The sequence below is a fragment of the Orcinus orca genome, chromosome 16 (assembly GCF_937001465.1).
Source record: "Orcinus orca chromosome 16, mOrcOrc1.1, whole genome shotgun sequence".
NCBI lineage: Eukaryota > Metazoa > Chordata > Mammalia > Artiodactyla > Delphinidae > Orcinus > Orcinus orca.
This window is the reverse complement of record NC_064574.1, coordinates 37988865-38013302: the sequence shown is the minus strand read 5'-3', so window position 1 is coordinate 38013302 and position 24438 is coordinate 37988865. Positions and strand designations below refer to the sequence as shown.

Below are 24438 nucleotides of genomic sequence, written 5' to 3'. Positions count from 1 at the left end.
CCAGGAAAGGCAGTGTAACAGAAGGGGGAAAGCAGAGACTCAGGAGCGTAACTCACTGTAACTTCTGAGTTACTTACAAACAACTCCACATCTCTGGATCATAACTGCCTACTGCAAGGTTATGGTGGGAGCCTCAGACCGTGCCTAGCAGAATGTTGGACACATAGCCGGATCTCAACAAACACAGTAGAGCTTTTCCTTTCTCTAGGTCTATGGGATCACTGGCTCTGAGCCCCACCACCCATAGCCCATCACCCCCTGCCCATTCCAAATCTCTCCCCGGGTCATTGGTTCAGAAACAGAGTAGATCATGAGGGCTGTCTTAAGCAAAGCAATGAAGTCACATTCAGGTCCAGCTTTAACTCAGGCCGCGAGGAACTGGAGAAGAGTAACATTTCAAGTATCAAGAACAAAGCAACAAAAGAGGAGATGGGCACCCTGAGCTCCAAACTTCAAACCTTAGACCAAGCCACGATTCCAAAACAGCCTCAAACTGGGGCACAACAAAACATTATGTAACCAGAAAGCTCCTTTATTTATTCCATTGGCAAACATTTCCTGCTTGGTTTTGTATAAACATGGGTGCAGAATTTCCTAGCAGTCGTATCTTCTGTCGGGCCAGCTAGCATTACCCTGTTTGGTTCGGAGGGTTGACCTCATTGTTTCAGCAGCTTTCTTCTCCCCCTCACACCAGACACTTTGGTGAACTGGCTCCATGCAGGGATGGAGGTTTAGGTTAAATGCTTCTGGCTTAACAACACAATCAGACTGAGTTGTCCCAAAGTAGCATCAGCAACATGAAAGAAACCCTTCTGCCCGAGGACGTGGAGCTCAAGGAGTCGCTCAGCTTTTCTGAAAGGTGAAAAGAAGGCCAAGATGCATGAGGGCTTAACCCAGGTGGGGTTGGTCTTGGTAAGACCACGTGTACATGAGAGAACTTGGCATGTTCCAGGAGTCTTCTAAGAACTTCACACAGTTTAAATCATTCCATGCACACCCACAATCCTATAAGAGACACACTATTTCATAAGCACACCTTAGAGATGTCGTGGGTTCAGTTCCAGACCACCATAATAAAGCAAATATCACAACAAAGTGAGTCACACAAATCTTTTAGTTTCCCAGGGGTTGTAAAAGTTATGTTTACACTATATGTAGCCTATTAAGTGTGCAATAGCATCATGTCTAGAAAAATGAACATACCTTCCTTAAAAAATACCTTATTGCTAAAAAATGCTAACCGTCCACTGAGGCTTCAGTGAGTCATAGTAGTAACATCAAAGATCACTGATCACAGAAAGAGAAAAACAAATATCGTATCATATCTCTTTTATGTGGAATCTAGAAAAATTATACAGATGAACTTATTTGCAAAGCAGAAATAGAGACACAGACGTAAAGAGTGACATATATACACTACCAAATGTAAAATAGATAGCTAGTGGGAAGCAGCCGCATAGCACAGGGAGATCAGCTCGGTGCTTTGTGACCACTTAGAGGGGTGGGATAGGGAGGGTGGGAGGGAGAAGAAAAAGGGAGGAGATATGGGGATATGTATAGCTGATTCACTTTGTTATAAAGCAGAAACTAACACACCATTGTAAAGCAATTATACTCCAATAAAGATGTTAAAAAAGAAAAAAAAAAAGAATGGACGTATGGAAATGAAGGGGAGAGGGGAGAATGAATTGGGAGAATGGGATTGACATATATACACTACTATGTATAAAATAGATAACTAATGAGAACCTACTGTATAGCACAAGGAACTCTACTCAATGCTCTGTGGTGACCTAAATGGGAAGGAAATCCAAAAAAGAGGGGATATATGTATACGTATAGCTGATTCACTTTCCTGAACAGCAGAAACTAACACAACATTGTAAAGCAACTATACTCCAATAAAAATTAATTTAAAAGAAAGATCGCTGATCACAGATCACCATGACAAGTAGAATGATAATGAACAGCTTTAAAATATTGTGAGGATTACCAAAATGTGACACAAAGACACGAAGTGAGCAAATGCTGTTGGAAAAGTGGCGCCAATAGACTTGCTCGATGCAGAGTTGCCACAAACCTTCAATTTGTAAAAAATGTAGCATCTGCGAGGTGCACTAAAATGAAGCACAATAAAAGGGGTATACCTTTATTTGCATTTTACAGATGAGGAGAGTGAGGCACAGGGATCAAGATGACAAGGCTGGGCTTCCCTGGTGGCGCAGTGGTTGAGAGTCCGCCTGCCGATGCAGGGGACACGGGTTCGTGCCCCGGTCCAGGAAGATCCCACGTGCCACGGAGTGGCTGGGCCCATGAGCCATGGCCGCTGAGCCTGCACGTCCGGAGCCTGTGCTCCGCAACGGGAGAGGCCACAGCAGTGACAGGCCCGCATACCACAAAAAAAAAAAAAAAAAATAGATGACAAGGCTAATAAACGGCAGAGCCCATATTCAAATCCAGACAGGTAAGCTCTGGACTCTGAGGTCTTATCCACTTGCTACACCACACCACTTGAAATACAGTTTCCAGGAAAAATAAAGTGGAACAGATTTGAATGTGTCTCCCATGCACCCCAGCTCCCTGCCTCAGCCAACATGTTCCTTGCACACAATAAACATGTATTGAGAGACACCATGTCCTGGGCTATGTCCTAGGAATTCCAAGCTAAATAGGCCATGGATCCTGTTCTCTAAACCGGTACATTCACCACTAGCCACATTTAACAAGACTAAATTAAATTTAATTTAATTTAAATTTATTTCCTCCACCGCACTAGCCATATTTCAGATATTGAATAGCCACACGTGGCTAATGGCTAGTGTATTGGACAATGTAGATACAGAACATTTCCATCATTGCAGGAAGTTCTATTAGAGAGCAATGTTCTAGACTTTGCTACTCAAAGAGTGTTCCCTAGACCTGCAGCATCAACATCACCCAGGATATTGCTGGAAATGCAGAGTCTCAGCCCTGCCTCAGCCCTACTGGATCAGAATCTTCATTTTAACAAGATTCCTAGGAGACTCATGTGTACCTTAGACTTTGAGAAGCACTTCAGTCTAGAAACTTTTTTCTGCCCTACTACTGGAACTTAGATGAGCTAAGACTGGAAACTCAATTGAATGCAGGAGCCAGAGTGTTCTCAGGAGCTCACAGCAAAAGGGTCCTGATGGGAATTGCTATCATCATGGCCCTTGGAATAGAAAATAGCACACTTGGAGCTTATGTCAAGGAAGGGGCAATAGGCTGTTTGGGGGCAGTGGTGGAGGTGGGTGAGAAGAGGGCTGAGATAGCAAAGCTGTACATAAACATAAATATCAATGACAGCCAGCAATAATAATCATAAGCAACATTATTGAATGTGTACTATGGGCTCGATACTTGTGGTCGACATGGAAATGCACCACACAGACCCCTCTTCAGGAAGGGCTTGCTGTCCAGTTGCAGGGTATGCATTCGGCACACAGCCTCCAGCTGTCAGCTCCTTCAGGGTCTGCCTCAGTCACAGGGTCCCCAAGCCCAAACACACCCCTTTTTGGGTAGCCCACATCCAATGAATGGTCTAGAAAGAAATTTGAAGGCTTGCTCATCTTGACCCAACTCAGGAGAGCTCTGGAAGGCTGTTCTAGCTTAGGGCTCATGCCTGGTTGGCTGAGGCTTTGTCACAGTTTCCACAGATTGACTTCTTCTTTTTCCCAATCCTTAATAAACATCTTGCATCCCAAACACTGTACCAGTGTCCACTTCCACGACTCCAAGAAATATTCATTCATAAGAGTCAATAGTTATAGTAAGTACTGAGATCCAATCTGTTCATCTGATAAAAGTCTCATTTTATTTTTAAAAAGAAGAAATGAGAGAAAAGATGGAGGAAGGAAGGAAGAGAGGAAGGAAGGAAATTAATGGCAGTTAAATACTTCCTGAGATTCACAACACACCACCATAGGTCCCAAGAAAATCAAATTTGTGACACTTTGGGACCATTATGAAAGTAGTAGCCAGTGATCAAGTGAGCACCAGCCTGGATGAGGAAGAGAGAAATAGAAACATCTCCCCTCTGCTCTCATACTGCTAAGTCTTTCAGGTTCTACAAGAGGAGTGCAAGAAGTAGGGCATAAAGGAGAGACTCAGGGCAAGTTGGAACATGAATCTCAGTAAGGTCTAACTGGGTTTCCAGAAGTTTCTTTGTTTCTTTCAACTTATGGAACCATCTTTTTATAAGAAGTAATAGTAAGGAATACTATTGATCTTTTACTATGTGACAAGCAAGTGTGCTAAGAACTATATGTGTATTATATCAATTATCACTCAAACAACACTAGGTTCGTGAGGCAGATGTTATTGGTGAATAAATACTCATTCTGCCTGCCTCTTTCCATGGGAAAAGCATAATTACCCAGCCCTCCAATGTTGAACTTGGCCCTATGACTTATTTGACCAATGAAATATGAATTAATGCAAGTGGAGGCTCTGACTGGGATTGTTCAATGGTTTGGCTCCCTCTCTTATGCTCCTAACATCCCCCTCTCAGAACTACTTCCTTTTCAGCCTGGTATCTGTGAAGTAGAACTGAACCCACCTTTCAGTCTAGAACAAGCTGCATAGTTGACCTACAGACTCTTGAGGAAGAAAATAATATTTCTGGTCATAAACCACTGAGACTGCAGAGGGAGCTGTTTGTCACGCAGCACTATTGTAGTAAAAGCTAACTAATACAGACATGGTCTGTACTTATTTTTAGATGAGGAAATTCAGGTACAGAAAAGTTAAGTGACTTGACCAAGTTCACACAGATAAATTAGTGGAGAAGCTGAAATTTAAACCAAGCAATAAAACTCAAACAGCATTGTTAATCCCTGCTTTATAAGGCATATTCAATGTTAGAGATAAATACTGTGATGTCATTCTATTTGAAATGTTAAGAGATCTTTGAATTCCACCTCCAGCCAAGATTCAGTTATTTTATTTCCTAGGTCTTTTTAAGCATTCTTAGATGGTAGTGTCTATGAATAGGCCCAACATTTACATATGATTACTATGAATATTGTAACCAAAGAAATGACAATAAAATGTCCAATCGTTGGTTCAAGATATATGCACATTATTTACATTTTCATAAGATAGTGAGTTATTATTGAAAATTACCTGATTTTCTTATCAATGGAAAACTGAGGGCAATTCCAACAGCAAAAGTATTGAGGAACAGGTTAGAACAGTCATATCTCTAAGCCTGTGTGCTTCAAGAGATGTAAGCCTTTAAGAGACAAAAATATAAATGAGGAATGGTAACTTGCATTTAATTACACTTTTAATTGAAATAATTAATTACATGTTTTCTTTTCAATTTTAAAAAATAGGGATCACAAAAATCTTACCCCTTATTACTTCATACTCACAATCAAATTTTCCTACATAATACTGAAATGTATACAATTAAGTCAAATGATTTATGTCAAACCTCCCCCACCCCACCCTTTTTTTTTTTTTCATTAACTGAATTTAGACCACAAGAAATTCTTGAACCTTCCTGGGAAATTTCAAGACCCCAACAGATCTTCCACACACACCCTTCCTCAGAACAACTCCATCCATCATCCCCTGCCACTGCGGCTGCTTTCACAGCCCTTAGAGAAGATAAACTTGTGACCCAAGCTGGGAAGTTGGGACTGACTCACGCTGAGAAATGCAGCAGTGTAGAGGGCATCTGGTACTTTAATTTATTCCTTCAGACTTCCCACTGCCCTTACCAGAAGCTTATTGCCACAGTCCTTCGGACTCTTTCAACTCAAACCCTTTATACACCTCGCTAGAGATGCATAACTATAAAAGTTCCACACCATTAGTTCAGATTCTTTCCAGACCCTTTCAGAAGGTCTGCCCTAAAGACAGTGACATGCAGTAAATGACCTCAAAAGGAACATGCCACAAAATACTTACTGGAAAGATGATCTAGGATGGAAGAGGCATAACAAGGAAAGGCATTTTAAGATTCTGCCTCTAATTGTCTGAAATCCATTTTACCTCTTTTAGCCTATGAATGCCACGAAGAAAATGGCGATACCAATATTGTTCCCATTACCTCCATGCTGGAAGAACAAATTGCTCTTTTGTGGCTCTCCAGAGGGTCTTCCATAAGTGGCTTCCAAAAGACCTCTGAAAAGGGAAGAAAGCATATTACAGCTGCAAAGTAAAATAAAGTGCCTACCAGTTTTATATACTCAATACGAGGTCTGCTGTAAGCCTAGCCCTGCGCAAGGCATGATGGGAAGTGCACAGTAATGATGAAGCCCTCATCCCTTCCTTCAAGAGGCTCACAAACCGGGTATTTGTTCAGCAAATAACTGTGTGCAACAAGATTAAGATATGTCCCTGTCCCTGAGAAAGAATACGAGAGCAAATCCATTAATTACCCTGATTTCTGGGACTTCACTCACAGTCTGTAAGGGGAGAGAAAACTGACACTAAATAATTCTAGTAAATAAAACAGGAAGTGATACATGCCTAGGAGAGACTCAGTGGACAATACGGAGTTGAGGAGAATGGAAATTACTTAGCAGTAAGGGGGGAATTGATTGAGACTTTGAGTGGGTCTTTTTCTTTTTTTAATTGATTTTTATTGGTGTATTGTTGATTTACAGTGTTTTGTTAGTTTCAGGTGTACAGCAAAGTGAATCAATTATACATATACATATACCTACTCTTTTTTTAGATTCTATTCCCATATAGGTCATTACAGAGTACTGAGTAGAGTTCCCTGTGTGAGTCTTAAAAGACAGGATTTGGACATATGCAGATGGAAGGAGGGTAAACTAAACAGAAGAGAATTCTATTCATATGAGCAGAGGATACAAAGTGGGGAAACAGAGTATATGGAAATAACAGTTCCCTTTCACTCAACTGTTGGGGACATAGTGGACACAAATGGGAAATAAGATGGAAAAGTAAGCTGGGAGGAGATTTCAGAGGACCATGACCAGGAGGCTCAGAAAATTGGCATTTATTCAAAATCTCTTCTGCTGAGTTCTGGGTGTTAGGAATACAGAATGGGCAATGATCCGGGATACTCTCCTGGTGTGACCAGACCAGACTGCTTTTATCTAGTTGACCTACTAGACTTCCTGGACAAGATTTCATTCGGGAGACCACATACAAAACCACTACTGTCAGCAAATTCAATCTGTGCAAGGATTAAAGATGGTCAGGTGAGTCAGAAGATCAGATGCCAAAAGATGAATCTGGTAGCAGCAGCGTGTATGATGGATTCAAGGGAGGGGAGTGTCAACTTGGGAAGATGGATTAAGACATTATTGCAGCATCCCCAGGTAGAGGTACTGGGGGCCTAAACTTAAGCCCAGCAGTGTGGGAGAGGAGACTGGGCACTTACCAGTAGTACAAAGAGGTCAACCTTCTGGGCCTTGGAAGCAAGCAGAATACAAAGGGAAGTCAAGGGTTTTGAGCCTGGAAGATAAGATGCTGTTGCAGAAATAGGGGGCACAGAACAGAAGACAAGTTTGGAAATTAAAAAGCCAAGTTAGGGAAATAGTATTAAGATTGAGGTTCTGGCGAGATTTCCAGAGGGCAAATAACTTGGTGGGAATGTCTTGCAAGCAGTTGAGGAAAAAAATCTCTCTGGATAAACACACACATAAGAGATGAGCACATGAAACAGTTAATCGTATACAGGAGGGTATTTTTTTAATTAAGCGTAAATGTTTATTACATGCCAGACTCTGTTTAACTATTTGCTTCCCAAATATGTCAGGTGCACAAGATTTGGCCCTGGACCCTTTGTTCTTCCTGCTGCTTATTCTCCTACTCAGAGATCTCATTTACTATCAGCTTGAAAAATCCACATTCCATATTTGTCTCCAGCCCTATAGCTCCAGCTGCCTGCTAAAGACAGCCACCTGACATGGGCATCCCAACCCAATCAAGGCAAGGATAGGCTCATCCCCTTCTCTCCCCTTTAACTGGTGTTTCCTCCAAATCTCCCTATTTCTTTGAACAGGGACTTCAAATTGTGGTGCCTCAGACCTCCCCATGCTCATGACACAGTCATCCTAGAAGAGCACTTTATAACATGATGTGCCCCTGCTCAAAGCCTTCAGGCTCCCTAATGTGGACAGAATAAAAGCCAAGGTTCTCAACCAAGGTTTCAACTCCATCCCCGGGTCCATCCCAAATTACCTTTCCAATTGAAGTTCCCACTGTCTCTCTGCCCAAACCTCCTCCAAGGAGACATCCTGCATGTGACTCTCAAGCATGCTCACCTTGATGCCTTCCCAGCATCTCAAGGAGATTGGCAATCCTTCCTTCTGCCAGGCATTATTCTGCCCCAGTTTTTTCTTCATCTGACCCATCCCATCCCCTGAGCCTTGGAAAACGTCCCATCTGGTCCTGAACATCTTGTCCATTCCAGGCTAGAGGCGGTGCTTCCTCTACACTCACTAAAAAGCCAGATGGCATTTGCATAGCTATTTCCCCATATGGGATATGGGGTTATAACAGTACCTATATGATAGGATCATAAGTAAATAAATGCTCAATAAATCATTATTATGATCATTGTTATTATACGTTAGACATTGGGCTAGGCATTTAGGGATCTAAGTTGGAGTAAGATACAGTCCCTGACCTCAGGAGCTCAAAATCCACTGGGGGAGAAAATGGATTGGGGAGGGAAAAATGCAAGGAAAAAGGATGCTTTTTCACTATCTTGTCTAATTATCTTTTCTAGCATGTAAGTCATGACTCTTCTACATGATTGTAAGCCTTGGAGAAAGTAAATTTAATATTTTCTTGAACAGCTGTTTGGAAAATGTATCTTATTTCTTGTGTGTGTGTGTGTGTTTTACTTCGTCCAGGAGCCTGTGCACTAAATAATTATATTTTCACAGGATAAACATTTTAGTTCCAAGAATCAGGGATTTTTACTCATCTGACAACACTTCGGATTAATAGCCCAATATTTAGTATCTTCCACCGAGACCTCCTCAACCTTAGGCATGCACACACACAGACACAGACACACACACATTCACAGACACACACGCACATTCACAGACACACACACAAACGACGCTCATCCCTAACTGGCCAATGTATATGTACTCAGTGACTTGAAAAAAGCACTGGAGCTAGAGGAAGAAGAAGAAGGAGGAAGCAGAGGAGGAGGGGGAAGGGAAAAATAGAAAAGAGATAAGAAAGGGGAAAAAAAGAAATTCCATCTTCAGCTCACCTGTACAATAGGAATTGAGTATCTTAATTATCCCTGCCAAGCATCAGCCTACTCATCTGTAAAATGTGTGCACTGGATTGTGGCTCCCAAGTCCTAGTTGATTATAAGACTCTCATCTAGGGAGGTCTGTTAAAATTCCTTTTCCTAGGCTCCACTCTGGACCTGCTAAATTAGAACTTCCAGGGAAGGCGCCTGAAACTCTCTACCTTTAAAAAAGCACTCCGGGCGATTACAATGATCAGTCAAGTTTAGGAATCCCTTTTCCAATTCTGATTCTCTTCACGTTAAAAGACACACTCCTCCAAGGAGCTTCTGATACCCCGGAGTCGGGATCTGAGGCAGAGAGATCTTTACAGTTCTAAGAGAAAGGCTGTAATAAGGGACCGAGTCTCCTCCCTCCCTGTTTTGTCCACAGAAACACTTTCTTTTCATTTCCCAACTATGGTTTCTGATCAACATAAAAACGTTTTAACCATTTATGATTCTTTCACAAGACAGCTAAGAGCAAAGAAAACACTTTGATTATTTTGATACCCCTTAAGGACTTAAAGAAAGCTTTGAACATGTGACACAAAATCTCCCTCATCAGATAATTTTGTTGCAGTGGCTGAATTCGATTTGAATCAGATGCATATCTCCAATTGTTTCACTTACTCTACTGTGTTATTTTTAAATCGTATTGAATCCCCCCTGTTTACATAAAGATACATTTAAGGAATTATACTCAGCTTCACTGGCTTTGATCAAGCCTCTTCCATAAAATGCCACTTTGCTGGGGCTTTCACTCAATCACCTTAAGAGGAAACTTCTTTCCACTCTCCCAGGGGAGCTCCAGGGCTCTGCTTTGCAAACTTTAGAGTACACGTTTTTCTAGAAGAGCAAAACCACCTACAAGAGCTTCATAGGCAGAAAAGTTTCTAAGCTAATTCCCTGGAAATGTCTACACTCATTAAAAACAATCACGCGCTCCCATATATGATTGGGTACCTATATTCAAGCAGATAAAACCACCCTAATTCTCTAGGAAACTAACGTTTAAAAAAGAAAGATGTTGTGTTTCTTTCTCCCAAGTTGTAGCACAGGAAACATGATTCCAAGGAGCCCCACTTTCTGGTTAAGGGCTCTATGGAAACTGAATGCCTGGCTGCATCTTTTGTGAGCTATGTGGATTTAAGCAAGGTACTCATGTTTTTTGTATCTCAGTTTCCCTGTCTGAAAAATAATAAGAATAGTGCCTACTTTTAAGGGGTTACTATGAAGTTTAAATTAGATAGTATATAAAAGGATGAAAATAAATCCTGCCACGTGGTAAATACCCCATGAGCACTAGCTATTATTTCTTTTTCCAGAGATTTAGCATTTGTGATAATGTAAGTAAAAAGATTCCTTATGCCCCATCTGGCCCATCACCTCGGCAGCAGTACCCTGTCTTCCTGAATGTTTGGGTTTTGTCTATATTAAGAAGCCTGTTCAACCAGGTAAACACCTGCCCTGGCCAATAGACACTTGTATCTTCTTCCTCATTAAGTCTTGAAAGAGTTCCCCCATTCTTGGATGGTTGTCACTCTTCATTGAAGGACACAACTTTGTTTGCTCTGTTTCCTATAGCCTATGTCCCAAGTGCTCTATGCCATTGTGAAGTCATCTCTAATAACATCTGTTCACCAAGTCAGAACACCTTTGCTTCAGCTTGTCCTCTACCGCTGCCATTTTAGAGGTGACAGATGCAAAAAATTGACCTCAGTTAACCTCAGTAGCTTGCATCCAGTAGACACCAACAAATACTTGAGTAATTAAAATCGTCCCTCTGAATCCTCCTCCACTAAGGCACTCAGACTGTATAGCACGGTACTCTAAAAGATTGTCTATCTATCTAAGACTGTTTTAAAAGGGTGAAGGAGGTGGAGAGGAAGGAAGAGAAGATTAGGGTTGTGGATGTTTTGCCATGAAAAGCCAGGGACTCATATCTCTTGGAAGAGAAGACGTGAGGATAAAATGGTGGGCACTTAAATAGAATTCTATGTATTCTATGCCCAGGTTCAAGCCATTATTTGATGTAGATGAGAAAGCATAGAACCTCAAGCCATTTCCAGGAAAATGACTGGAGAAGAAATACCCAGGGTGCTAGAGGAGTTACTTAACAGGGGAGATCGACAAGTCAAGTGGTCAAGTACATGTAAGTAGTCCAGGGGTTCCCTGAACCAGACAGTCTTGAACAACATCAGCTCCTTGGCCACTGGCCCTCATATAGCTCATTTCCTACTGAGCAAGATGGCCCTGCATTCAACAAGGGAAAACCAAATCATGCAGAAAGCCAGTTTACCGGCAAAGCTTCCAGAAAGGAAGACATTTATCAGTAAGATAAGAAAACCTAAAATTTCATTGATTTAAAATTGAGGGTGTTGGGCTACCCTGGTGGCGCAGTGGTTGAGAGTCCGCCTGCCAATGCAGGGGACACGGGTTCGTGCCCCGGTCCGGGAAGATCCCACATGCTGCGGAGCAGCTGGGCCCGTGAGCCATGGCCGCTGAGCCTGCGCGTCCGGAGCCTGTGCTCTGCAACGGGACAGGCCACAACAGTGAGAGGCCCACGTACCGCAAAAAAAAAAAAAAAAAAAAAAAAAAAAAAAATTGAGGGTGTTGAGAGTAGGACGAATTTTACTAAAACACGTGATTTGAAAGGATGATCTTGATTTACTTCAGAACCGTGCATAATTAAGCTAAGATTGTAAGTTACTTTCCCTCAAGTGTTGAAAAATAGAAAAACACTATTAGTGAAACATAATGTTCAAAGTACATGGCAAACAGTTGGCTCTTTATAAAATTTTTATTACATCCTGTTTATTGGGACACTAAAAACTCATCCTGTTCCCAAAGCTAACATCATGGTCAGAATTCTGATATTCATAAGAAATGTAATGAACCTTCAATATTTAGTTTATATCTAGAGGATGGGGAGAATGAACAGCTCTACACAGGAAAAATAATATGAATTATTCAGAAGAAAATTCTCCATAATAGCTTAATCTTCTCTGTTTCCACGTATTTGTAACTGATATAGCTTCAGGAAGTAAAGAAGTTACACCCATCCTAGTTTTAACTGAAAAGGCCCATGGCATTCTGGGAGTAGTCTCTTTTTATCAGTGTTACTCTGGGGAACACAACAGCTCCTGGGTAATACCAGTCATTGGGAGATCAACCAAATTGCTAATTCTCTACCCCAAGGAAGTTGTCTAATTAATGTAAAAATCTCCAATGTAACACATTCCATCATCCTAAGGTTATAAAAAAAAAAAGAGATAGCTTGCTTTTATTTATTTATTTATTTATTGAGGGAGAGAAAGTTTATTAGCATCACAGGGTGCCGTTTTTCCCCACCCCATCCAAGCTTCCAGGTCTGAGGTCCTCGGTCATTTGGTAGGTTCAACCTGGAGGCCACTGCAGCTGTCGGCCCCAAGTACGTGAATGTGCAGGTGATACACAGATTGTGCGCCCAGCTGCCCATCGTTGATCACAAGTCGGTAGCCATCTCCCAGCCCCCCAGCCTTTGCTGTCTTCTTGGCCACAAGGAGAAGGTGTCCTAGAAGCTTCTGGTCTTCTTCCTCAGCCTGGCTAATGCAAGGAATGGGCTTCTTAGGAATGACCAGAAAGTGCACAGGAGCCTGAGGGACCACATCACGGAATACGAGACACTGCTGGTCCTCATACAGAACGTCAGCTGGGAGGCTTCGATCTAGGATCCAGGAGGAGACGGTTGGAGCTGCTCCCCGAGGAGCTGCCTTCTGGGCCTTGGCCACTTCATTCCCATCAGTCACACCTGCAGCTCCTCGGACCCTGTGTCGACCTCGGTGCCTGGGCCTGTGCAGGCCGTCGTCCTGGTTCATTTCTCCTGCAGCGAGGCTTTAAGAGAGGTTGCCGCGACCACCAGTCGGACCTCACCGCACAGCCCTGGAGCCTGAGCCTCGGGAGGGGCAACGTTCCCGGCAGGGCTGCGCACGCCGTGGGGAGCCGGGGAGGAACGCGGCCCCCAGCCTTGCAGGGCGTCAGAGCCGCGGGACCCCTCCATCGCCCCACGGCCACCTCTCACCTGCGCCGCCCGCGGCGCCGCCACCGCCTCTGCCCGGCGCGCCCCGCAGAGCCCGGCGGCCAGCAGTATGGCCGCCGCCATCTTCCCCTCGGCCGCGCCGGGATCGCTTTTAAATTTCAAAATATCTTAATAAGAAAGTTTTTTAAATTAATAATAAAGGTGGTACAGGCAGCAAGGAAAATAACATAGGAATGAAATTTTATTTATGCAGAATTCACTTACTAAGTATATACTTTGTAGTCTGTGTTCTAGACCGAGAAACACAGGTTAATATGCCTGATCTTTTTTCTATTCTCTTTGTATGTATTTTTTGCAGCCATCTCTGTCACCAGGGCTGTGCCACCGTAGAATAACGTGTATGTTCTTGGCCTGACGAAATGAGGCACAGCTGGCACGTAGGTTAAGAAGGAAACAGTGGAAACATGAACTGAAGCAGCACAAAATTTTGCATGTTAAAAAAATCTTGTAATAACCTATAATGAAAAGAATCTGAAAAAGAATATATATATGTATGTATGTATAACGGAATCACTTTGCTGTACACTTGAAACTAACACATTGTAAGTTAACTATACTTCAATTCTAAAAAAAAAACCTTAAAACAAATGAGTCACAGACATCTAAAGAATATATTATTTAAAGAAGACAAAAACTAAAGTGGTTATAGATTTGGAAAAGAGCAGAGGAGAGAAACAGTTAAAGGAACCGAGATTGGCCCCTCAGGGTGGCTGAGTAATATATGGAGTGTTATTAGATCAAAGTTCTCTATCTCTGAGGAGAAAACAACCAAAAATTGGCTTTAAGTCAGTCCAGAAAGATGTCAGCTTAGTTTTTAGGATGAATTCTTGGTGCCTAAGTTGATACGTATCATATTAGGTTACAAAGAGAAGTCTTGTAATCTCGCTCCCAGGAGATGCATGGATATGAGACAGGAAAGCCCCAGTAACATGCATGACCATGTCGAGTGGCTGATTCACCCAGAGCCAGAGGGACACACTAGAAGACTTCCTGGGGTTCTTGCAGGCTCAGGATTTTCTAATAATTCAACAAACATGAGGCTGTCGTAGCAACTGCTCTGCCCCGCGTTCAGCAATTTTGGCAAATCCCAAATACTTTTTCTTCATACAAATGAGGTTAACAGCAAGAACAGATTTTACAAGGACGTTTTACAACCAATCAGCACCTCACCGAATGGAATAAATACCTGCTTCTTTCTTAATGTAGTAAATGGCTGGACATAGTTTACCATACAGCCAGAGCTCAGTGCCATTAAAAGAACTGGTGGAAAAAAGTACCATGTATGGAGGAACCATGCAGGTAAATCAGCATTTTGGAAAGAGAGTTAGTGGCCCTGGTGTTCCCAGGGGAGTTTCACTGGATTCTTTTAACCAAAGTCAATCTGCCACGTTGAGGAAACACAGGGTCAGCCTTAATGCTTTTGGTCCCAAGGGAAAGTTGTCCAGTTGCCAGAACATGAAACAAGAAAGAGGAGGAAAATTATCTCCTTTTCTGTCCCTGCTATGAGCAGTGATGAGAAGAAATGTATTCTATGGGAAGGTCTGCAAAGAGAAAGCCTTCTGCCTATTTCTCACTCTCTCAGTTGAGACTTGCTCCTGCCACATGAGAGAGGCACTCATGGTACAACAGGCTGATAGGAATAAAAGAAATTTAGAAATTATCCAACTTAAAAAAATATATAGGACTTCCCTGGTGGTGGTGCAGTGGTTAAGAATCCTCCTGCCAATGCAGGGGACACGGGTTCGAGCCCTGGTCCGGGAAGATCCCACATGCCGCGGAGCAACTAAGCCCATGCGCCACAGCTACTGAGCCTGCTCTCTAGAGCCCACAAGCCACAACTACTGAGCCCATGTGCCACAACTACTGAAGCCTGTGCGCCTAGAGCCGTGCTCCACAACAAGAGAAGCCACCACAATGAGAAGCCTGCGCAGCACAAGAGTAGCCTCCGTTCTCAGCAACTAGAGAAAACCTGCATGCAGCAGCGAAGACCCAATGCAGCCAAAATTAAATAAATGAATAAATAAATTAATTAAAAAAAAAAACAAACCTCGGGACCATATTATTCTGCCAAATAAATCATACAGATGGAAAGTGAACTCCATGCTAGAAAGCTTCATGCTGGGCCTAGGTGTGTCACTAGTCTAGTCTTTGTGGAAAAAACAAAATAAAATCCTTTTCTCTTGTTCTTTGACTTCTTTTCGAGGTACAAAATGAAAAAGCTGCACCCCAGCTTGAATGGAGATCCCCCCGTAAAACAATTCAAACCATGTGAGAAAAACAATCATAACACTATCCATGGAAACAAAAATGGAAACTCTTAAAACTGTTACTAAGCAAAGACAACAACCGTGTCCCCCCTTCAGAGTTGATAAAAGATCATGAGGTTGAAATTCTGCACAGCACTTTGAAAACTAGAAGGCTTAGTCTTCGGACTTCATTTTTCTTTTAAAGCAAATACCTTTGAAAGCTTGCTGGATCCACACTGGCTCCATCCTCTGCTGTGTTTTTGATCTACGACACTCAAAAACAATTACTGTCATAGTCAAATACATGTGGATGATTTATAGCCCTCTATGCCATTTACACTTAAGAAAAATAATTCTCAAAGCATACTGATATTAGGACAAAACAAAATGGCCTTGAAAATGAACCAATCATGCACAAAAGCCGTATTTTTTTAAATCAACAAATAAAAAGAGGACACAGTATTTTTGTTTGAAAGCTAATGAAATTGGAAACAAGGCAAGTCAATAAACTTTCTTCCAAACCCCCTTTCCCTACCCCTGGAAAGCATTTTATGAGATAACGAAAACCTCTAACACTGAGTGATGTGATTAAGTAATAAAAGGCTGATTTTTCTTCCTGTGTAACCTCCACAGGATGCTTATGAGAGCACGACAAAGGTCTATGTAAAGAGCTAACTGTGTGTTGGTGTAACCCCAGATTACAGGTGTTTGTTAAGGGAGATCCCACTGAGATTTTTCTTAAGACTGGTTGAAGAACAGCATCATTTTCTCTCACTCTAATGAGCTGGTTAGCAAGCGCCCCACCCCCCTTCCTAGAAGGCTCTATTAACAGTGTACATGGGTGCATTGCCTCAGCCTGGAGTCTACCGGAAAAGCAAGCTTGCACACTTAAAATCTCGTGAGTCACAGATGAGTGCTGTATGGATGCCAGAGCTTGCATGAAGAACCAACTTTCCTTCCACGTGCTTCACAAGAGACTGCGGAGCCACTGCAGACATGCCATGCCGATGCACTAAGAGAAGATGGTTGGCTAACCTCAACCGCTGGCAATGTAACACTTAAAGGATAGCGCACGTGCTCCTTCCCTCCAGAGGGACAGTGCAGGGCGCACCGCCTTGACCCAGACCGCTGCTCTGCAAGTTCCCGGTAACAAGCAGGTTAAGCCAGCCATAAATCAACCTTCCAACCAGGGCTTCATCACCCTACACCCTGGACTCTCAGGGCTTTGCAGCCATCTGAAATTTCTTTAGTGGGATTACGCTGATGGACACAGAATTCCTGGAGTCTGTCATTGTAGAAAGACTACTCCCAACGATATTTATGAGAAGGTGCTTCCATGGCTCATCCTCACACTTTTCTCCTAATATTCAAACTGTTTGTATTCTAAATTCTTCTCCCAGAAAACCTTTACAGCAACAGATACATGTGTATGTGTGTGTGGTGGAGAGGTGGGTTCTATTTTTAAAACTTTTTATTTTGAAACGATTTCAAATTTAAAGTTGCAAATGCTAAACCCCCTTTCCACCAATTTAACAACTTTTAGTTATTTGCCCTGTTTGCTTAATGCAGCCCTGCTTTCTTTCTGTGTGAGTGTGTGTGTGTGTGTATCCACGCAAAAATATAGATATATTAGCTCTGAACCATGTGACTGTATGCTGCATGTTTGATGTCTTACTCTGTAATACATCAATGTGTATTTCCTAAGAATAGAGTCTCTTACGTAATCACAGTACAGCTATCAAATTCAAGAAATTTAACATTGAATTTAAGAATTTTCATCTAATCTACAGTCCATATACACATTTCATCATGTGTCCCCGGTAATGACCATCATAACAATTATTTTTTGGGTGAAGGATCCAGCTTGGGACCCCACAGTGCATTCAGTTGTCATGACTCTACAATCTCCTTGAACCTGAGAGCCATCACTCAACCTTTCAGTTACTTTATAGAATGTCCCTCAATTTGATATTTCCTTGTGATTAGGCTCATGGATCCCCTTTGGGACTGGAACACTACATAATGATGTGTTCTTCCCAAAATGTCCCATCTTGGGACCCGTAATACCATTTGCCCCTTTGTGGAGATGTTAATTTCTATCATTTGGTTAAAATGCTGTCCCATGTCTTTACTGCATAACTTTTTCCTTCTGTAGTTTTAGATACCTTGAGATTATGTAAGTATTCTGTTCTACATCGAACCTCCACCTTTAGATTGAGTATCCATTGATGACTCCTGCCTGAAGCCATTTTCATTCTAATGCTCATGTGTTTTCTTTTTTATTTAAGTAACATTGTAGAAACAACTCACTGAACACCATCACAGGGTAGGAAAAATCCCTTAGATTGTGTTAGCTCACAACTCACCAGGTTTCTTCATTCACAGGGTGACAATAAAAAGGAGAAAAGAAGGAAATACATGCACTACAAATGGGCCATGTTTGCCCCAACATGCTTTCCTTTTATCCTAGTTTCTCCAAAAGAGTCCTGTCCCCAGAGATGGGAGTGCAAGTCTGGAATCAGGACACCATCTTCCACTCCTTTGATTCAATATCAAGCATTTTTCATGATGATTACATGCAGTCACTAGTCCAGGGCATTTCCTCTCTTTTGTTTAAATTGCTTCTAGAATAAACATCTCAAAACTTAGGATGGCGGCCAACGGAAGATAATCTCTCAGGGGAAAACACTGGAATCCTCACAACTTCCATCAGTAAGAAGCAGAGGAAAATGCCAAGTTGCCATTCATTTCCAAAGATATTACACGACACAGTAAAGCTTCTCACCTTTAATTCCACAGAATGAAAGTTAGTCTTTCAAAACGTTAAATTTCATATATGGCAAATAAATCACACTGTAACATTTCCCATGGAAACAGAAAAACATATACATATATTATATATAGAACTTACAATTATATACACTTTTCCTTGCAAGAGGAGCTCCACGGATCTCAGAAATCTGATATGTTAATTATCAAGGGAATCTTATACTCCTCCATATGAAATGAAAGAAAGTGGGGGAATCTACTACCTATCCCTCTAGGGTTTATCTTGCTCACTAAAAATAAACATAGTTCCTTGAGGACAGATGGAAAATGTGAGGTGACAATTCATTCTCCAAGAAAGCATGTGACTTCCCAAGAGCAACTTCTCACTTCAAGGTGTAGAATATTCAGATGCATAAAACACTCTCTAATCTGTAGGCCAGAAAGCCTACAAAAGCAATGATTATTCTGATAAAACTGTAGTTTGACTGAAAATCAAAACTAACAAAGACAAAGGGACCAGGTCCAAAATATCGATGCTGATTTGGTCAGTGTTGCTTCCCTCATTCTTAATCAGAATCTGGCAACATGAGCTACTTCTTGTCATCTAATGAAGATTTGCTTGTCTTTCTTGCATTGGCATGTATTGTATTTAAAGATACTATATCAAAATCCCAGCAGGGCAGCCAAGTGAAAGAGACTAAACATCTACCCATAGCATGAAAGCATACTGCACAGTATTATATGATATCTACTTTGTCAGGTCTTACTGTCTTTTAGAGCTGGAAGTAACTTTGATATTATTTTATAACCACTTTATTTTATAGGCAATGCAACACAGATACCATTTGAATACGTGTTCATTTCATAAATATTTAAACTTATTTAAGTATTTATTTGGTCAAAGAATCTTTATCACCTTTGCTTTGTGCCAGGAACAAGGCCAGGCCCTAGTTATATGATGGGGAACAAGACAGATGTAATTGCTACTCTCACAAATATTGTGCCCTACTTGTGCAGTATTTACTGCTGGTAAAAACATCATAGTTTATTAAAAGTTTTCATGTAGATCAGCAGTGCTCAATAGAACTATAATGTGAGCCATATACAATATTTTAAAATATCCAATAGCCACATTTTTTAAGTGTAGAGAAGAGAAATTACTTTAACAATATACTTAATTTAATCCAGTATGTGCAAAATATTATCATTTAATATGTAGTCAACATAAAAAGTTACTAATGAGCTGTTTAACCTTCTTTTTTCATACTAAATCTTTAAAATTCAGTGTGTACTTTACATTTAGACCTCTCAATTCAGATGCTGAATTTTCATCAGAAATATTTGATTTGCATTCAGATTCCATAAAAGTTTACAGCTGAAAAAAGTAGATTGACAAATTCAAGTCATTCCAACTATTCTTAAAAGTTTTCTGAGAACTAAATCAAGCAGGTTTTAAATTTAAATTGAAATGAGTTAAAATTGAATACAACTGAATCCAGTTCCTCTGTCCCACCAGTGCTATGCCAAGTACTCAGTAGCCCCATGTGGCCAGTGGCTGCCATACTGGGGGTACAGCTCTGAGTGATATCGTTTTATTTTCCTAGGAAATAAAGGAGCTTGGCAGGGCAGGTTTTGCTACCCACATTGTACATATGAAAAACAAACACGGCTTAGAGGTGACAAAATGACTCATTTGAGGCTGTAGGGACCAGTGAGTGGTGGAATCAGAATTCAATCCCAAGACTTCTAAAGCCCAGTGATCTTTCCCCACATCTTGCTGCATTAAAAATGATCATGAGAAGTCTTACTCTGTTCACAGCACTGTGTCAGGCCATAGAGAATCTTAAACGCCAGATTATTATGTTTGGACTTGAGCCAGCCCAGAGGTAGCACACAGGTGGTTTAAGGCATGAATTGAGCCACAAATGTGTTCTATTGGTCAGGTCCAATTTTTCTTTTGAAAATCTGAATTTGAGTACTTCTCCATGAGACATCCGTTTTCCAGTTTCCCACAGACCCTACCACCCTCTATTACTCATAACCATCCAGCCTCACTCACTCACTTGTTCTTTTCCCTTCCCCTGATGTGTTTGAATTTGACAGCCCAGGGAGGCAGTTGATGCCATGAGGGGTTTTCAGCAAAGGAGGAGAGTGAGAGGTCCAAGGCTGCTTCCAGATGACTAACCTGGTCCTCTGCACAGGCTAAATTCGTTCCAGTAAAGACTGGAACCAAGGAGACTAGTTTAACTTGAGTACTAGTCTTTTTTAAAGCTCCTTTTGCTTCTTTCAGGTTTATTTCCTTTGAGCGTTCATTAAAATATATTTTTGATCCTAAAAGATTCTTGCAGAATGTCTTAAATTTTCAGTCAATAGCTCAAAGGCAGCTTCCAATGAAATGATAGAACAACTCTCACTCTCTCTCTCTCTCTCTCTCTCTCTCTCACACACACACACACACACACACACAGAGTCCGTCTCTACCTGAAGGGCACCTGAATGACTCCCATTGAAGGCTTCTGAGTGGAAGATAAGGATATGAACTTTAAACATGTAAAGATATCTTTCTTCCTTCCATACTTGCCTACTAGGAGGCATTGGACAAAACCTATAAATCCCATATATCTGTGTTTTTTTTCTTCTGAAGTATAAATTTATGAATTTTTCATCTTTGCTACACCACAGGTTCCTAGAGGGGATGACATCATGGTAGGTTTCTGAATCTTTCTATGAAAATAACCAAAGGAATGTTGACTTGGACATTATTGGTGAGGAAGGCAAAATGGCCCAATTTTAAGATGCATCAGTTTTTAGGGACCCCCTTGCAGGTACAAAATCAAAAGAGCAAAAGCAATGATTGTGTTACCAGTATGAGTTTCTTGATTAATCTAATGTAATTATGACATATTATACTTATCATAATCGGGGAAAAGGTAAGAATTTGTTTAAAGTAATTCACTGGAAAAGTCCAACTATATTTTTTGTAATTCATTTCAAAGTAAGTTTTCTGTATCTGAAAAAACACTCTCTTACTTAAGTCTACATGTTTCATTGTGTGGAGTAGGAGAATCTAAAGCAGAGATTCTGAAGCCTGAGTGTAAGTGTTGTGGTGTGGGGATACTGATTAACAGGCAGATTTCTGGGACCCAGCCCCAGAAATATAATTCAGTAGGTATAGGGCACCTCAAGTCCCACAGTGACTCTGAGGTAGGAGGTACCTATAGACCACACTTTGAGAAATATGGCTCTAGCAATTGGCTATATGTCATGGACCTTTCACCTGGGGCAGAGATCACTAGCCTAGTTGAAGATTACTTCCCATTAAGATGCACTCAACAGGTTGCACTGATGGTTCCAAATAATGGCTCCCCTGTATCCACACTCTCTCCAATGTGACTCTGCAGCTCCTTCCATCAAGAAGAAGTCTATTTCCTTACCTTTTGGGTCTAGGCTGGCCTTGTGACTTGCTGGTCAATTTACAATGGAAATGTCAGCGTGCCAGCTCCAAGTGTGGGCCTCGAGAAACTTGCATGCTTCTCTCTCTCAGATCCTTGTTACCACCACGTGAACCAAACCAGACAAGTCTGCTGGATGACGAAAGACCACACAAAGGAGATTCCACCTTTCCTATTCAAGGTGACCTTGGAGCAGCCTATAGTCAGCCTAGAAATGCAGAGCTCCCTACTTGGCCCACCGCTGGCCAGGGATGCTTGGGGAGCCTTGCCAAGAGCAGAACAGCTGTCCAACCGACCCAAGAGCAATAAATCTTAATTTTTTAGGCCAGAGTTTGGAGTAGCTTGTTATGCAACAATAGCTAACTGGTACAAAAGGCAAAGTCACCATGTGTCCTCTGTTCAGGAGAGTCTGAAGGAGACAATAATTCCTGCACAGGAGAGAAACACATCTGTTATTTTGGCCAAAATAACAAATAATAAATCCATGGCCAAAATTTACTGGTGGACCAAGGTGATGGCCAAGGATAGAGTACAAGATGAGAAGTAAAACCCAGGCCCCAAACAATGTAATAGTTAACAATAAAAATCTAAAGTGACATTATTTAAAATCATTGCAAGATTAAAGATCCAAGCCATAATAAAAGACTTTTTTTAGTGTTCCATCAGGATCTTGCTGTCCATTCACCCTAAAAGGATATAAAAGGTATAGAATTTGTTCTTTTGAATGAGACACATGTAACCTAGCATTTTTTATATTTCCTGTAAAATCTATCATATCTTTGTGAATTCCTCAAAAGCATTCAAAATCAGATTGTTTAAAGCTCCCCAAAGGCAAAACCAAAGTTAAGACATCCCTAATAATTCAAACACAGCTTTGCTGAATTTCTCTGATGTTGAATTATTACATGATGTTTCACATATCTAGAATCAGAATGCTAGAAAGACCAGGTCTCGTAAGAGAAATACATCTGTGCTCCTAGAGTATTGATTGTTTTGGCGCTGGTTGCATTACTCTCTGCTTGTAAAGCAATGTCCGTGGTGTAGGAAACTCTCTGGAGGGATGGGTCGCAGAAGAGCACACCATATGCTCCACGGTTCATGAGCACAATGGCCTTAAGTCAAGGGTGACGCTTGGATTAAGAATCTCTTTACATGAATGTAATGGGTACATTACATCCAAAGGCCAAATGAGTTACTTCTTTTGTTTGACGGATAATTATTTCACCCCCTATAGAAGAGAGAATGAACAAAGCCTGTCAAAATCATAGAATTTCCTCATCACTGGCCATCTGCAAACACACTAGAATGGAGGAAAGACTTAAAAAGTCTATTTCTTATCAGACCAAATATTGGCCCCTTTGGCCCCAAAAGGTTTTCATAATTTTCTTAAAGATTGGCTTTCTTGGATAAAATGACCAAAAAGTCATCAAAACAGCCCCAAACTAAGAAACCATATTATGTAGTATTCTGTAAAATTACTTATACCAGCAGTGAAAACAGGAAAAGAAAGCCATAAAACAGGTTCCAAGACGATCTCCCACACCTTTCAACAAATGTCCTACTGGGTATAAATCCCAGGTCTTAAATGATAATCCCCAAACAAGGAAAATCCTGTGGTTTCATGGCCTCAGACTCAGAAGCAAATGTCTACAAGTCAGACTATCCCAAGATATATACTTGCTGAAGATTTCTCCCCATGTTACGTTTAACCTAGAGTAGATCAGCCTTTCTGATTGTACAGCTCCTGACGTTTGGCTGTTTTACGAGAAGCTGGGTGGCTTGCAGTTCAAGTGTGCCAGCACTCCGGGAGTGCCCTCATAGTGTGAGCGGTCAGAGATGATTAACCGAAAAATATTTCTAAGTTAAACATTGATTGCCTCTGCCTCTATTTATTCCTATCTTGGATGACCTTTCCAACTCTTTTTTTTTTTTTAAACCAAAGAAAGCAGGCACCAGTGGCTTTGCATGTCTCCGTGAAAAGCAAAAGCAGAATTCTGCATTTGTTGGTCTTGTGGTTTTATCTTATAAAGAAATGAGCAGGGCATTGAGGCAATCCAAGGAAGTCTATTTGTTTTTCTTTGTACACACACACAGACAGACACACAGGCAGACAGACGGACATACACACCACACACACATGGACACACACCATACTCGTGACTTGAATGAGATCCTTTCTGTTTTGTTTCGTTTCAGTCACTATCTTATTTAGTCCACACAGATTCAGAAGGTCTGAAACGAGCTTAGTTTATGAGTTAGCTTGAACCTCATCATCCTGCTCATTCTCTTCCTACCTTTTAGGAAAAGGACTGCATATATTTAAGACATCGATCCTCCAGATCTCAATCTACCACTTCAATCCATCACCAAATCCTGCAGCACCTCACTGTGAACTGTATCGTATCACACACACACACACTCACATGTCCCCACCACTGCTCAGCACTCCAAGCCTTAAAGTTTCTGGTCCTATCATCTCTCCTTTCCATCCTATTTGCAAGATGAAGGTTAGTCTTACTAGAACACGGTTGACATCATGCCGTGACATCCCTGCTTAAAAACCTACAATGGCTTCCTACTGCCTAATATCAAGGTCAAATTCCTCTTCCTAGGTCAAAAGCATTTCCATAA

At 41.4% G+C, this 24438-nt stretch overlaps 1 long non-coding RNA gene and 1 pseudogene across 1 annotated transcript; both read right to left on the bottom strand.

Annotated features, from left to right (window-relative positions):
• Positions 1-548: 548 nt before the first annotated feature.
• On the bottom strand, positions 549-6589 carry LOC117203889 (uncharacterized). Its single transcript, XR_004486833.2, has 3 exons — positions 6080-6589; positions 5146-5254; positions 549-852 (listed from the first exon to the last, which is right to left on the bottom strand). It is a non-coding gene; the product is annotated as an uncharacterized LOC117203889 (long non-coding RNA).
• A 5776-nt stretch (positions 6590-12365) lies between these two features.
• Positions 12366-13418, bottom strand: LOC101273882 (adenosine 5'-monophosphoramidase HINT2-like; annotated as a pseudogene).
• Positions 13419-24438: the final 11020 nt, after the last annotated feature.